The following is a 13,943-nucleotide window of genomic DNA, read 5'->3' on the forward strand; positions in this document are numbered from 1 at the left end:
AGTGCATGATGACTGATCCTTAAATAAGTCTTCCATAGTAGGTTATATAGAACACATTTATAGCCCAAGACCTCAGGGGTTTCCTTTATCCTTACTTGGCCTCATTTTTTTGAGATAAAATGTGGTACTGTAATCAGTTCATTGAGCGACTAAATGCTGGGGTGAAATTTATAAGCTTTTGAATAGAACCTATATGTTTCATTCATCAGAGTTAGAATTTTCTGGTGATTGCTTTGTGGCAGCTTTCCTTGTCATCCATCCAGGATAAAATTCATGACTGAAGCTTAGCTGGTTTCCACCTGCTCACCAGTCCATTTTGTATTCCTTTTGTCAAGTAGTCAAGTACTTTTTTTTTTTTTTTTTTTTTTTTTTTTTTCCTGTGAGCATGTGCTGTGGTGGTGGTGGTGGTTTTTCTTGTTTGTTTTAAAGGCCTGTAACTCTTCTAAAAGACTGTCATGCATGCCAGCTACACTAACAATACCAGGTTGTGGAAAAAAATAAATAAATAAATAAAAAAATCTGAAACATCAAAGTTATGACAAAATCTGTCCTCCAAGACACTTTTTCATTTTGTTTACAATGATGTTTTACTGTCAGGCAAGCTAGGATTTAGATGTAGACAGCGCTCTTCTAAGCAACTCCTAGCATGGACTTTTGAGGGGAGGAAAAAGAGGGAAAAGAAATAAGGGGCTACTGTCAAGCTGATATCTTCTTCACTTTGCTTCAGTATCACAAGTTCTGCTCACTTTCCCAGTGCAATGCCAAAGCCCTTCTAAAAAAAAAAATTGATAGTAACAAGGAAATGTGTTTGCAGCAGTGTACTGAGATTGAGAAACAGCAACATCAGGCAGCATGAGATAAGCATAATGAGGAAGTCAGTGGTCTTCTACATGACTGTTATTGACCTGGGCAGACCTATCAACACTTCACCGCTGTGCCTAGGCTAATAGCAATATGACTTGTTCCTGTGGTCTTGGCCCATCCCAGTCGTCCCTCTTAATTCGCATGGGGATTACACCTACCCTGACTTTCTTTTTTTTGGAGACTGTAACTAAAAATTGTTTATCTATTGACTTTGATTTTTTTTTTTTTTAATTTGAAAAACACTGTTGTGATTTGCAAAAGGCACTACTTCTGAAGTGAAAAGCCGACTGTTGATTGTAGAACAAAATTGTTAAATATTATTACTGTAGTGATATTTGAGGGGACAAATAGACTCAAAAGATCACCTCAGCAAGATTTATTCAAAGGATATAGATGAATAAAACACTAACAGTTTATAATTAAAGTGCAGATGGCAAACAAGTCAAATTCATCTAGTATAAAGAAGCACACCCAACAGATCTAACGGATATATAACTAGCTGCAGATGGATGACCCTGTGTGTTACAATAGCATGGGAGTATTTCAGATCCCCAGGCATGTACATTTTTCTTAACTGTAATCAATCAGTAAAAAAGAGTGAAGTATTTCAGTAAGAGACTTTGACTGTGAGATGAATAAAATAAATAAAAAATCACATGGCTAGAAGGTCTGTTCTGCACCAGCATCCTTAAAGGCCACTTTATTCATTTACTGTTTCTGCAAATGTTAAATAAATAGCTACAGTGTCTTGACCATACTGTGTTGGTAGTAACTTCGTTTCCATTCAGAATGTCATTTATCCTGTTGGACTGTTAAACTCTTCAGACGAAAGATTTTTGTTCGTTATTCGGCATATATTTACTCATTGCATTCTCTGTAGCTAACCAATTATAAATAACTCTAAAATCCAGTGTTCTAGGATTATTCTAATGCTTCAGGCTGCTTATGATTTTGTGGTTCTAGCATCTATTAAAATAAATAGCATGATCTTCCATCTGACTGGACTAAATGAAAGGCCTTCCTTGCTTTAATCTGTAGGTTTTGTGTGTGCAAAGCAAATCATAGGCTGTAGACTAGCAACCATGGAAACTGAAATCCTTTGACTACGAAATTGCCTGGATATTGCCTACACAGGCTTTAACACAAATAGGTTGTCAACATGCTTACTCATTCTCTTGCCTCTGGATTGCAATCAGTAATTTAGATTTCCAACCGTGTAATCACCATTCATTGTGTTATACCTCCCTGCTATCCCATTTAATTCACTCACAGAACATACCCATGAAAGCTTTTGATTTGCCACGTTAGAAATCTACTCAGTCTTGTGGAACAATATTTTCATCTTTGAGTTCATAATGTAAGATGCAACACTTCTTAGGGATTCCTAAATTCAGTCCTCAGACATAGCCAAGGTAGTAGACATCCTTTTTCCAAGTGTGAAGGATTTTCCTTTGTTTTCTTAGCAACATAGTTGAATATAGATATCAGATTGCCATTATAATATACTATAGTGATACCTAATGTAGTGAACTCCAAAACTACCCTTTTAAAAGGAGAATTCCAGTGACTGATTCTATTCAATGCTATTGTGTTTGAAGTTATGCTGTTTCATTCTGATATTTTCAGAAGGCTTTAGAAGGCTGTGGAAATCCTGCAAATCTTTTACCCTCCCCCCCCCCGCCCGCCCCCCCCCACACACACCCCCACACACCCCCACACACCCCACACCCCTTTTGCTTTCAATTTACTTGACTGCAAATCTTGAATACAAACAAAAATTTAGTTGTTGTTTTTGTTTTTTAACTGCATTTTCCCTTTTCCCTCTAGGTATTTCAGTGGTTTGTGTGTGGGGTTAACATGAAAAAGCAAAGAACAGAAAAACAGAGCAAGACTGATAGAACAGGGAGCTCAGTATCCTTCCACTTGAGTTCTTCTGGCTAAAAACACTCTAACACATCTGGAAGACTCAGCTCTAATTTACTCTTCTGCTTCTCAGCCTCTGATTACAAGGTATTTTAGAAAAAACACTTTTGATCTCTTCTGTGACAATGTTATGCTTCATGTGAGGAAAACAACACTGGAGAAATGACTGGCAGTGGAACCTACCTACGGTCCTGAAGAACTGCTCTCTCTTCCAGGAATACTTGGTGTTTCTGCAGTTAGGGACAGCTTCAACTGGAAGCAGAGCAAACAGCTGTTGCACAGGATGTCCTTAATTGGTCTCATGTTAGGATCCTCACCTAAAGATGAGAACTCAGACCTTATATTCAGATTTACTCTGAGGAAGACAGTGATATTCAGAACTCAAAAGAAGCTGGAAAACTGGATTCCAGTTTCTGTTCAACACTTGTATCACTGCTGATGTTTCTGCAGTCTATCTCTGTGGGCAGCATGTTGGTCACAAATATTTTCGTTGGTGCTTGAGTCCACAGGAATTTAAAAAGAAAAAAGATGGTATTTCCAACAGCAGCTTACCTGTTTGATGTTCTTGCTCCCAGACTAGGTAAAGTTGTGGATCCGTGTAAATCAACTGCATAAAGTAAAAGAAGATTGTGGGAAAAATCTGTTCTACAAACACCATTTCCCTGGGTTTTGCAGGCAGTCTGTTGGTAAGTGGGAGTTCGTATTCTGATCGACAGAGTGGTAACTGGACCTGGATAGGTGGCAGGCGTCTCTCAAAGAAGAGTGTGGGAAAGAAAGAACATTTGTTCCTCTGAGCTTTTGTCTACTAAATACATTATATGTTTATTTGTTTTTGTTTTGAAACTGCTTCAGCTCTCCCCAGACTATGTTATTTTAGATTAATAATTTAAAAAGTTGTCCATCCTTTTCTGCTGGTCTGCTACCCTGTGTTTCCAGAGGTATGCATGATCTCAATTTTCTTATTATACTGACAATACTATAAAAACTAGATACTAACATTGTATTTCCCCAACTGCCTGTTTCTAAACTCTTAGATAGATACCTGAGTTACCAAGCTACTGCACATGAACTCAGTTATGTTAACTTAAGTACATAGCTGCAGAAAAATGGCAATTTAATTAATTTTGCAGAGAAAGAGTTCTGAAAATGTACATGGATTATTATGACAGTGAAAAAAAAAAAAAAAAAAAAAAAACGGATTATGAAGTCAAACCATTACAGTCAGTTGAGGGGCCTTTTTTGTACCCATGTATATGAAAAAGTGATTATGTCTGTGTGAAGATGGGTATAGTGAGAAAGCTAAATCATAACTACTGAGTTTGCTGGTAAACTGCTGTCTGGAAGTCAGGCTGACCGTCTGTGTTTCCTCTGCAGTAGCCCAATGGGGTACAGGACTCTAATCACAGAATCACAGAATGTTAGGGATTTGGAAAGGACCTTGAAAGATCATCTAGTCCTGTCCCCCTGCTGGAGCAGGGACACCTAGATCACATCACACAGGAATGCGTCCAGGCAGGGTTTGAATGCCTCCAGAGAAGGAGACTCCATAACTCCCCTGGGCAGCCTGTTCCAGTGTTCTGTTACCCTCATTGTAAAAAAGTTTTGTCTTGTATTTAAGTGCAACCTTCTATATTCCACTTTGCACCCAGGTGGTCTCCCCTCTACCCTCTTCCCGCGGCAGTGGCAGGCTCAGGCACTCCCTGCAGCCAGAGGCCAAACAGCCATTTTTCTGGGCAGGCCCTCCATCTGGGTCACCACAGTCTTTTTGGAATGAGGTCTCTGTTGAGTGGACACCATGGTAGGTGTGTGATCTTGCTGACTGCCAAGAGTTGGTGCAGAGGTCCCACGCCCTGCCACACCTATCAATTGTTATTACTAAAATACACAGGAGCACCAGGACACTGGGGCAAGCTGTTTGAAGCCTCTCTGGTGAGGCAAGACAGTTATGACTGTATTTGGAACAAGAGATAGAGGAAGTATCTATAATATGGAACAATACGGATGAGACAATGTAATTTATTAAGCAGTTACTGCACTAAATAATTTAACAAATTAACATAAAAGGAGAGTGTTCTTCATGACAATGTGCTTATTTATTTATTTGGTTTTCTGGAAGTGTTCTGGTGTGGTGAAAGAAAGTAAGCTCTGAAACTACTAGCAATCCTTGTTTGGGGTTTACATCCCGAGTTTCAGAGTGTGAATAATTTATTTTCCCATGCTTGCTGTGTAAGGACAATATATTGTGTTTAAGTATTTAGATTCTTCACATAAGAGCAAAAGAGGTAACAGCAAATAGATTGTAACACAATTGTTCCTGTTTCATCCATGATGTTTCATCCATGATGTGAAAACTATGTACAGCTTGCTGGTGGAGTGACACAACTGAAGTGCAGGGGCAGCTGTGTGAGGGGAGGCTGGGGCTGGCCCATGCAGCTCCCAACTGGTTCCTGCCAGCTCCAGTGTCCCCACTGCAGGGCACAGCTGAGCCTATCTGCCAAGATGATGGTACCAATGGGAAGTGTATTTAAGAAGGGCAAAACCATGAAAAAAAATAAAAAAGAAAAAAGAAAAAAAAAAGAAAAAAAAGGTGAGAGAATCAACTCTGTGAGCATTGAGGTTAAATAAGAAGGAGCAGCCTGCAGGACAGCCTGTAGCAATGCAGGTATTTCCCTGCAGCCTGTGGAGAGGACCATGCTGCAGCACATGTGCACTCAGCAGCCTATGCTGTGACCCACACTGGAGCAGGGGAAAAGTGTGGGTAGGAAGGAGGAAAAAGAGAGGAGCTGCTGCAGATTGACCATAAACCCCCCTTTCCCATCTGGCTGTGCAGCTTGGAGAGGAGGGGAGGTAGAGGAGCCAGAAATGGAGCAGTGAAATTGAACCTGAATGGTGGAGTGTTGTTTTAATATTTTTTGTGTTTGTTTCTGACTACACAACTCTATTTTAATTATCAGTAAATTATTTTTTTTTTTTCCAAATTGAGTTGTTTTGCCTTATATTCCCTTGTCCTGTTGAGGAGGGAGAGTGAGAGTGAGAGCGGATGGATGACTGGCCAAGGTTAACCCACCACATCTCTATTAATTGTAACCCCCTATTGGTTTAAAATGCTTATTGTCTTAGAGAATCAAAACTAGACGCACTTGAACTATATCTGAAAAGAAAACTCAAATGAGCACACAGTGAGATCACATGGGAGAGATTCGTAGAAATTTTGGTTTTGTTCTTGTCTTGAAAAGTTTCTGAGAGTATAATACTTGGTTAAATTGTTAAGCATTAAAAAAAAAAAAAAAAAAAAAAAGGCCAAAAGTTGGGTGGAAAAAAAATATGCTGTTTTAATTTATGAGCAAAAGTAACGCACAAATGTTAAAAACTGACGTTATCTTCTTAAACTGTGATCAATTAGTTATTTTTCATAAAGTGATCTAGAAATAGCAAACTAGCTATTCAGTGATAAAACAGATTTCTGAATCTCTGATGATTCATTTACACAGAAGTAAAATATTGAGATGCAATGATGTGTCAGGATTAATGCAGAACAATTTCTTTTTCTAGGAACATCAGATATTTATTCCTAGGTAAAGTAGATTGGTTTGCTAATTTCAAATTAACCTCCTCTGCCCTGGCCATAAATTGTGAGCATGTTGCTTTTTAAATTAATGCTGAGTTAGGTGCTATTCTGATGCTGCACGGGAAGAGTGAGAACAAAATTTTGATGTATACTTCATCAGGAACTCTCCAAGGGCTGCACTGAGTTCAACAGATAAGGACTTTTAACTGTTATTGATGTGATGTACTACTGTCCCAAAAGTTGCCAGTGGCTAACTCTTTGGGACAGACAGCATGGAATGAAAATGCTGCCTTTTGATGTGCTAAAATGAAAGGATGCTACTCATTAGGACAATGCTTGGTATAATGCAAGTGATTGAAATTTTGATCCTGAATGTGGTAATGTCACCATCAAACATATTTAATGAGTGCTATGATCCTTATCTGACCTGCAGTAACTTGCCTCTGTAAAGAAAAAAAAGTAAATAATGATGAGTTAATAGCAGGAAATGTTTTTTTTCAAAACGGGTATATTTTTAGTTTAAGGAGGTTAGTGGTTGTAAAGCAGTCACTTTTAGGATTTTTTTATAGCAGTTACAGTGTCTGGAAAAAAAAAAAAAAAAAAAAAAAAAAAAAGCTCTAACTATTGAACAAAACCAACAGATTTTTGCTCATCATTTTAGATTTAGGATTTTTTAATGTTTTGTAGATTCTTATTTGGTCTTAATGAGTCACTGTTACAAACAAATTTAACTTAGAAAACAAAATCAGATGTTGACGCCAACAGATGCAGAAATATGGTATATAATAGTTCTTAATATATTTCTACTTTTTGAGCTAGTGTTGCTTTTGGAAAGCTGTAGTAACTTAAATGAAGTGAAAGAAAACCCTCTTCTATGAGGGTTTGCATTTCATAAATTTTAAGTGGTTTCTCACATAACACTTCTACAATATGTTGTGATACCTGCTTTAAAATTCAAATTCCACTTTATATTCTTCTGTTCCTTCATTGGGCTAAGCCTATTGATGTCAATAACATTACCTGTAAAAGGACTGCAGGTGAGAGTCACAAGCAATTCAGTAATAATCTTCTGTTTCAGATGCCCTGAGTCTTTGGGAAATTCATGTGTGGATTTTTTTTGTAGAACAAGTATTCATAAAGTAATGTATATTTTTAAGTCTGAAAGGAGTTTTACATGTTTTAATAATTTATACTTTTTTTTTGCCAAGGGAGTAGGAAATACTAAATACAGAGGTGGGAAAAAGGCTTTTAACATAGTACCACCTTATTTCAGTCACCATAACTTTGCCAAATTTTTCTTCTCTCTGTCATGCAAATCTCAAGAAACTAGAATCAGTTATGTGTATCTAAAGAAACTAAAGAGACTTCTCAAAAGTAAATTTGAAACATGAGATTTTTAAAAGAGAAATAGCTTATCATGGTGCCTGTCTAAATCAGGAGATATTACCTGCACCTGCTTGGGATTCAGAACCGAAGTTTGTTCACAGATCTTTGCTTAAAGTCAGATTAATTGCCCTTCCAAGTGCATCAGGAAAAAGCTCATTACAGTAAATACGGTTAAATCTGGTAAAGCCACTAGGATATAATGGGAGAGGCTTGGGCTCAAATTCTTTCCTATGCAAATCAAATCCTTATTTGTTAAGAATGTGATCTACAAGGGTATAGGAGAGTTGGGGGAAGATGACTCATTCTCATCTTGTGAGGTATTTTTTATAGTAGATAAGAGTATTTTCAACTCCTGCTGAAATATGCAGTTGTCTAGGTGGTGCCTGCCTTACCCTTTTCTTTCTCATGTGAATGCTATAGCTAGTGGGTAACAGTTTCTCTTACTGTAGCCAAATGAATATTGCATTATTCCATGAAAAATGAAACAATTTCTGTGGGAGAAAAAAATAAAAGCCTTAAGCTAGAATAATTTATATCTGGGGGTAGACTTGATTTAAGTTGCTTCACATACATGAATGGCTGAAAGTTCCCAAGCTCCAGCAGGCCAGGTGACTGTGGTCAGGTCAGGCCTACTCTTTGCTGACCTTTCAGTTGAACTAAAACTCAGTTACATACCTTAACACGAGATAAGGAGGGAAGTAGGTATTTTCATGGATATCACTGAAGCTCAGCCATAAGTTAACCAGAAAGACGTTTCTTTCAGTCCTTAGTGCAAAAAAAAACCTGCTAGCAGACATTGATAGTAGAAACATACGTTTTATGATTAGGCATCTGCTGAAGTGTGTACCTGCTAATTAGCTTCCTAAACTAAACCTTATTAACCGGATGTTGTGAGAACAGGTAGATGGGTAGGAAGCTAGTAAGAATGCATAGGGAGTACTACATAAATATCTCAGATGACTTGCATATGGTGTATTGGATAATTTTTAAAGCATATTTTTATAAATTAAAAAGAACTTGAAGGAGTGCATCAATAATCACAAAATGGTTTGGGTTAGAAGTGATCATAAAGATCACATGGTTCTACTGCCCCTGCCATGGGCCGGGACACCTCCCACCAGACCAGGTTGTCCAAAGCCCCATCCAATCTGGCCTTGAGCACCTCCAGGGAGGGGGCATCCACAGCTTCTCTGAGCAACCTGTTACAGTGCTTCACCACTCTCATAATAAAGAATTTGCTTCTAACCTCTAAGACATAGTTTTGAAGTGTTTTAATAAAGTAGATCACTCTAATTCTTTGAGTGATCAAACTACATGGAATATACCCACTTCTTAGAATCAAAGTGAACCCATAATACTGGGCTGTGTAGATAGGTTTCAGGCTGAAATGGTCTTTATATATTTTTTTTCTGGTATATGAGAAATACCACTTGGACAAACATTTATCTTTTTTTTTTTTTTTTTTTTTTTTTTTTTTTTGTAAATAACAAATTCCAATTAAATAAAAATTTTTTTTTTTTTTTTTTTTTTTTTTTTTTGTAGGAATGGAGATACCCTTTTATTATTAAAAAAAAAAAAAGGCTCAGATTAGAAAGAAAAATAAAATATTTTCTTTTGCTTCTGGAATTCAAGCTACTTAGGAAGTTATTGGTCGTGAATTCCATTTTTGTCTTAAAGCTATTTAGACCATAAAGCTTCAAGGCTCTTGTGTTCTCTGAACTGAAACAGGAAGACAGTGGAAACTGAGGTTAAGTAAGAATGATGATGTGGTACCACTAACTTACTGAGGAGGGTTCCAAAGCTGGGTCTACACAGAAGGCACAGACTTCAAACGGAAAAATACCAAACAGCTTTCCTGTCCTGATTTTCTGTATCAGCAAAGATCCTTTAACAAAACTGAAACTCTAAAACAATGGGTACTCTTCTTTGTTCAATAATATACATTAAAAACAGAGCTGATTCAGAGCTGAAATTGGCTTAATATGCAGGACTCATTCTGGCTTTCTCTGAGTGAAAGGTCAGGCTGCAGGCAAGCAGTTCTTCTTCCTGCCTTCTCTGATTATTCTGGTAGCTGGAGGGTAGCTGGTAGGTTGTGCTGGAAAATATCTTGTCTAATCATAATGCTTAGAACTATTTTGTTCAGACTGCTCAGAGGGAAAATGTGTACTTACCGCTGTTTAGCACTCCTGTGAAAAAACATTTATCAAATCGCTTTTTCTGGGGACTTCAAAAAGTTTTATTTATTAGCGTAGCCAGCCACAGCTTGCATTGAATTTATACATATACATAATGTATTTGATAATCCGTTAATAAGAGAGCATAGAGAACTTGTGAAGGAAGAACAAAAACAAGCAAGGGGATAATTAGTCGGGAGGGAAGTCCCTGTATATCGTAGCCATCTTACACCTGCATCTGGCTGCATCAGAACATAAAATAAACATCACGAAAGTAAAGTATAAACATAAGCAAAAGTAAGAACTGAATGGGCACATGGTTCATTTGTCTAGTTTGCACTGGCAGCCTCATGAGTGAACATTCTGCCATGGATCATCTGTTCACAATTGCCGCAGACGGCTCTCCTGTCGTTTCAGAGCATTTGACAGAGTGCTGTTAAGCAAAGCACCAATAGTACATCATCTGGGACTGCAACTGTTATCCAGACAGGAGTCAGAAAGGAAGATGAGGAGAGGAGTAAATCAAAAGCAGCCTGCTCTTGGCACTTTCCACATGATGCTCATTTCTCTTTCCTGAAAATTTTAGCATCTATGGGAATGCAGAGGATTATCTAAAGTACAGAGGTCCCATAAGCACACTGCCAGTGGGACATATATTCTGGAGTGTTCAGACTTGAGTTTAGCCAAGTCATGTCATTTGGTCAGTGTTGCAGCTGACAGTGCAATGCTTATAAGTTCAATAGAAAACAGTCTGATTTCACATGTGGAAACATTTACAAAGATAGAATGATTCTGAATAACTGCTTTTAATGCAGAGAGAAATTCTCATTCTTTCACTTTCCTGCATCTGGCAGCTTACAAGGAGGCATACTGTTCTCTGTGTCTGCACCTAAACTGAGAAATGTAATGAAGGTTCACTTGGATATGGACACAGTTACAACTCTTATGGACTGCTTGGATGGTTTCCTTTAGAAGCTACAGAGGTAGACCTCAGTGGCTAAACTATTGACAAAACATTTCTTCTTTTTTTCTTTTTTTTTTTTTTTTTTTTTTTTCTTTTCTGACCAATGTACCTGTAAGAAACCTGTCTTAATGTTCTTCACTTTCCTTGCCAAATTCAGCTGCAAATGTGCCTTAGCTTTCCTGATCCCATTCCTATACACCTGGTTATAATATTCCCAGGTTACATGTCCCTGCTTCCACTTCCTAAGAATTTCTGCCTATGCTATTCTGCTTGATATATTATTATTTATCAAAAACTAAACTCATTTTAGAATTAGAAATGTCATAAAATCCGTGTACCTAATTCTTACAACAGTGCCATGTGTCTTAGAGAAAGTGGTAAGAGGACCCATTGAGTTAAATGATCAAACAATGATTCAGTGAAGTCACACTTTGTTGCATGTTAAGTAACACCTAATCAAATGCTGTGTTCATCACTTCTTCACTGTATTACTTAGGGTACTTTGGTCCAAGTTGGAGAAGCAAAGTTTTTATAATTGATCTTGCTTTCTCTCCCTTGATGCAATAACATGAGTTGGCTGAAGTCTTTTCCAGGGTCATAATTAATGCATCTAGGTATTTCATGAGTAGCTGCAGGTCTTTGATTGTCTGACCAAGATTCCAAAACCTCTTATTATCTGACATTTACTACAGAAAATAAGTACAGTTTAAATGGTTGAAATGTATGTTCAGCTGACTAAGCGATAGACACTATCACTTAGTGATAGATGCTATTGCTGCAAGCAGCTAGGCATTAGCAATATGTAGTTTAGTTATAGTGCTGTAATTTCTGTTTCATCCATGTGTGATGAGCTGGAAGAGATGTGTTGCTTGGAAGCATGTATTTAAAAATTATGATGTATCTCCAAATTAAATGTCATTGGATAAAAAGGTGTTCATTAAACATACTAGGAGTGATAACTTAGAATTAGCAAATTTAAATATGTTATCTCTAGAAAGTTTGAGGAAACTATTTGTGTTCTTGAAATATGAGAGAAAAGTTATAAGGGGACAAAGCTGTAAATCACATACAAATCATTCTCACCTGTGGATTCAGTGAACATGCAGTCTTAATGGTAGTGTATGAAGTTTCTGGCGCTTATGACAGGGAAATGCTAAAAATCCTTCTCTTCTTGTCTAAAATGCAAATGGCTTTAGGCCAGAGGAAACATGCATCTCAAATAATTTTGCCATCTTTTTGTGTAAAAAAAAAAAACAACCAAACAACAACAACAAAAAACCTTCAGAAATGTATTTATAGAGATTGAGTGCAATCCCAATGAAAGGAAGTGTAGTATCTGCTACTCCTTGGGGTACACATAAGAAACTGTTCTCGTATATGTACTAATAACTGCAGAAAACTGGCAACCTCCATTTGTTGACACAAGTGGATGGAACAGTTTCTGTAGGTAGTACTGTTCTTGAGGGGAATGGTGTGAGAAATAGTCTTTTTTTGTTTGTTTGTTTTTGTTTTTTTAATATAAAAAATCAACAACAACAAAAAAAAAACAGCTTCAGAGTGCTGGAGAGATCAAGAAAGTGCCAGTTACAACCACGGGAGAACTAGCAGTATGGCTCTGAAATAAATAAATTAAAAATTGGTGTGTATGTGATGGGCTTTTTGGCCATTTATTGGTTTAGTAATAATCTGGGATTTATAAACCGGAGGAAACTGCCTCTAGAGATTCTATTTTTTTTCTGTATGTTTTCAGGAAAAGCAAGACTTTGTATGCTGTTTTAAAGGAAAAGGAACTACTTCACAGATGTCTGATACCATCAACAGTTTCTCCTTGGTAACAGAAACAATCCATTTGCCTCTAAATTTTGGCTAAGAGCCCAGGTAAGAAAAGGGAAGCTTCATTTTATTTGGTGCCCTTAGAGAAGAAAGAAAAGCTTTAAGGCATGCTTTGGAGATGTGGATTAACGTAGAAAGTGAGTTCTAAAATCAAGAAGCATCCCAACACCATCAACAGCACCATCTCATTTAGGCTGAGTGATCTCTAACTGGGGTATCTGATCGTAACTGGGGCATGAAATTTTAAGACAAAGAGTTGATGATAGCCCCTAATATTCAGATAAAAAAATGTCTTGAGCTTTTTAGATTGAAAGCAGCAGTGCACTTTAATCTGAATTTGCTGTATGTATTTACAGGTAAAGAGTTTTTTCACTGCTGGAGAGGGGAAAAAAAAATCTTGAGACAAAAAAGAAAGAAACAAGTATTCACACAGCTGATGATATTTAATCTAAATGCAACTGGAAACAAAGGACAAAACCTTTGGTTCATAACACACAAACTGATCCAAATCTCTTGAAGTTGAAGGCAGTAGACTATGCAGAGATATAAACGGTATTTTCTTACAGTTTATTTGGAATAACATTTTGTAAGCAGGAAAAGCAGTGTAAAAGGAAACAGGGCAGTCAGGCAGAACAAGGACCCTAGAATTTTCAAATAGTAATAAAAATGTCTAGAACTGTGATTTACAGAAATAAAAGCCTGTCTTTTCAAAACAAGATTTTTTTCATCAGCAATAGATATTTGAACAATTTAATAAATGTGGAATCCATGTGGCAGATATGTGCCTTCTCATGTTGGCTACATCAGGGGTCAGTTTGTATGTTTATCAAGTTGTTATCTATCTGGCAAACTGGATCTTTAACTATTGACTATAGAAAGCTACACAAAATAAGATTAAACTGGCTTATTAGCTAGCTCCAGGTTAACAAAAGCATGGCAGAGATAATAGCTTCCTTAGTCATTGTTGCTACAACTGGGTAGTTAAACTAGGAAGTGGTGATATTGCAGCTTCTGTACAAACACACCAAAAGAAGCATGAAAATGCTCACTGTGACTACTAAATAATTACAGTGTGTCTCTGCTTTTACTGCATGTCAGCTGCTTGCATGTTTTTACACAGCTGTTTGTCAGCTTTCACTCTTAAGTATATACACATATAAGTGGAAATTTTTCACACATACAAATGAAAAGTTTTTTTTTTTTTTTTTTTTTTTTTTTTTTTTTTTTTTTT

General features: G+C 37.1%; 1 long non-coding RNA gene across 2 annotated transcripts; it reads left to right on the forward strand.

The window, feature by feature from the left end:
• The first annotated feature begins 11,178 nt into the window (after positions 1 to 11,178).
• LOC118163253 lies at positions 11,179 to 13,875 on the forward strand. 2 transcript variants are annotated; one of them, XR_004748946.1, is made up of 3 exons: positions 11,179 to 11,473; positions 12,630 to 12,757; positions 13,069 to 13,875. It is a non-coding gene; the product is annotated as an uncharacterized LOC118163253 (long non-coding RNA). The 2 variants fall into 2 exon arrangements; XR_004748944.1 differs by lacking the exon at positions 11,179 to 11,473 and having other exon boundaries at positions 12,518 to 12,757.
• Positions 13,876 to 13,943: the final 68 nt, after the last annotated feature.

The sequence above is a fragment of the Oxyura jamaicensis genome, chromosome 2 (assembly GCF_011077185.1).
Source record: "Oxyura jamaicensis isolate SHBP4307 breed ruddy duck chromosome 2, BPBGC_Ojam_1.0, whole genome shotgun sequence".
In the NCBI taxonomy this organism is placed as follows: domain Eukaryota; kingdom Metazoa; phylum Chordata; class Aves; order Anseriformes; family Anatidae; genus Oxyura; species Oxyura jamaicensis.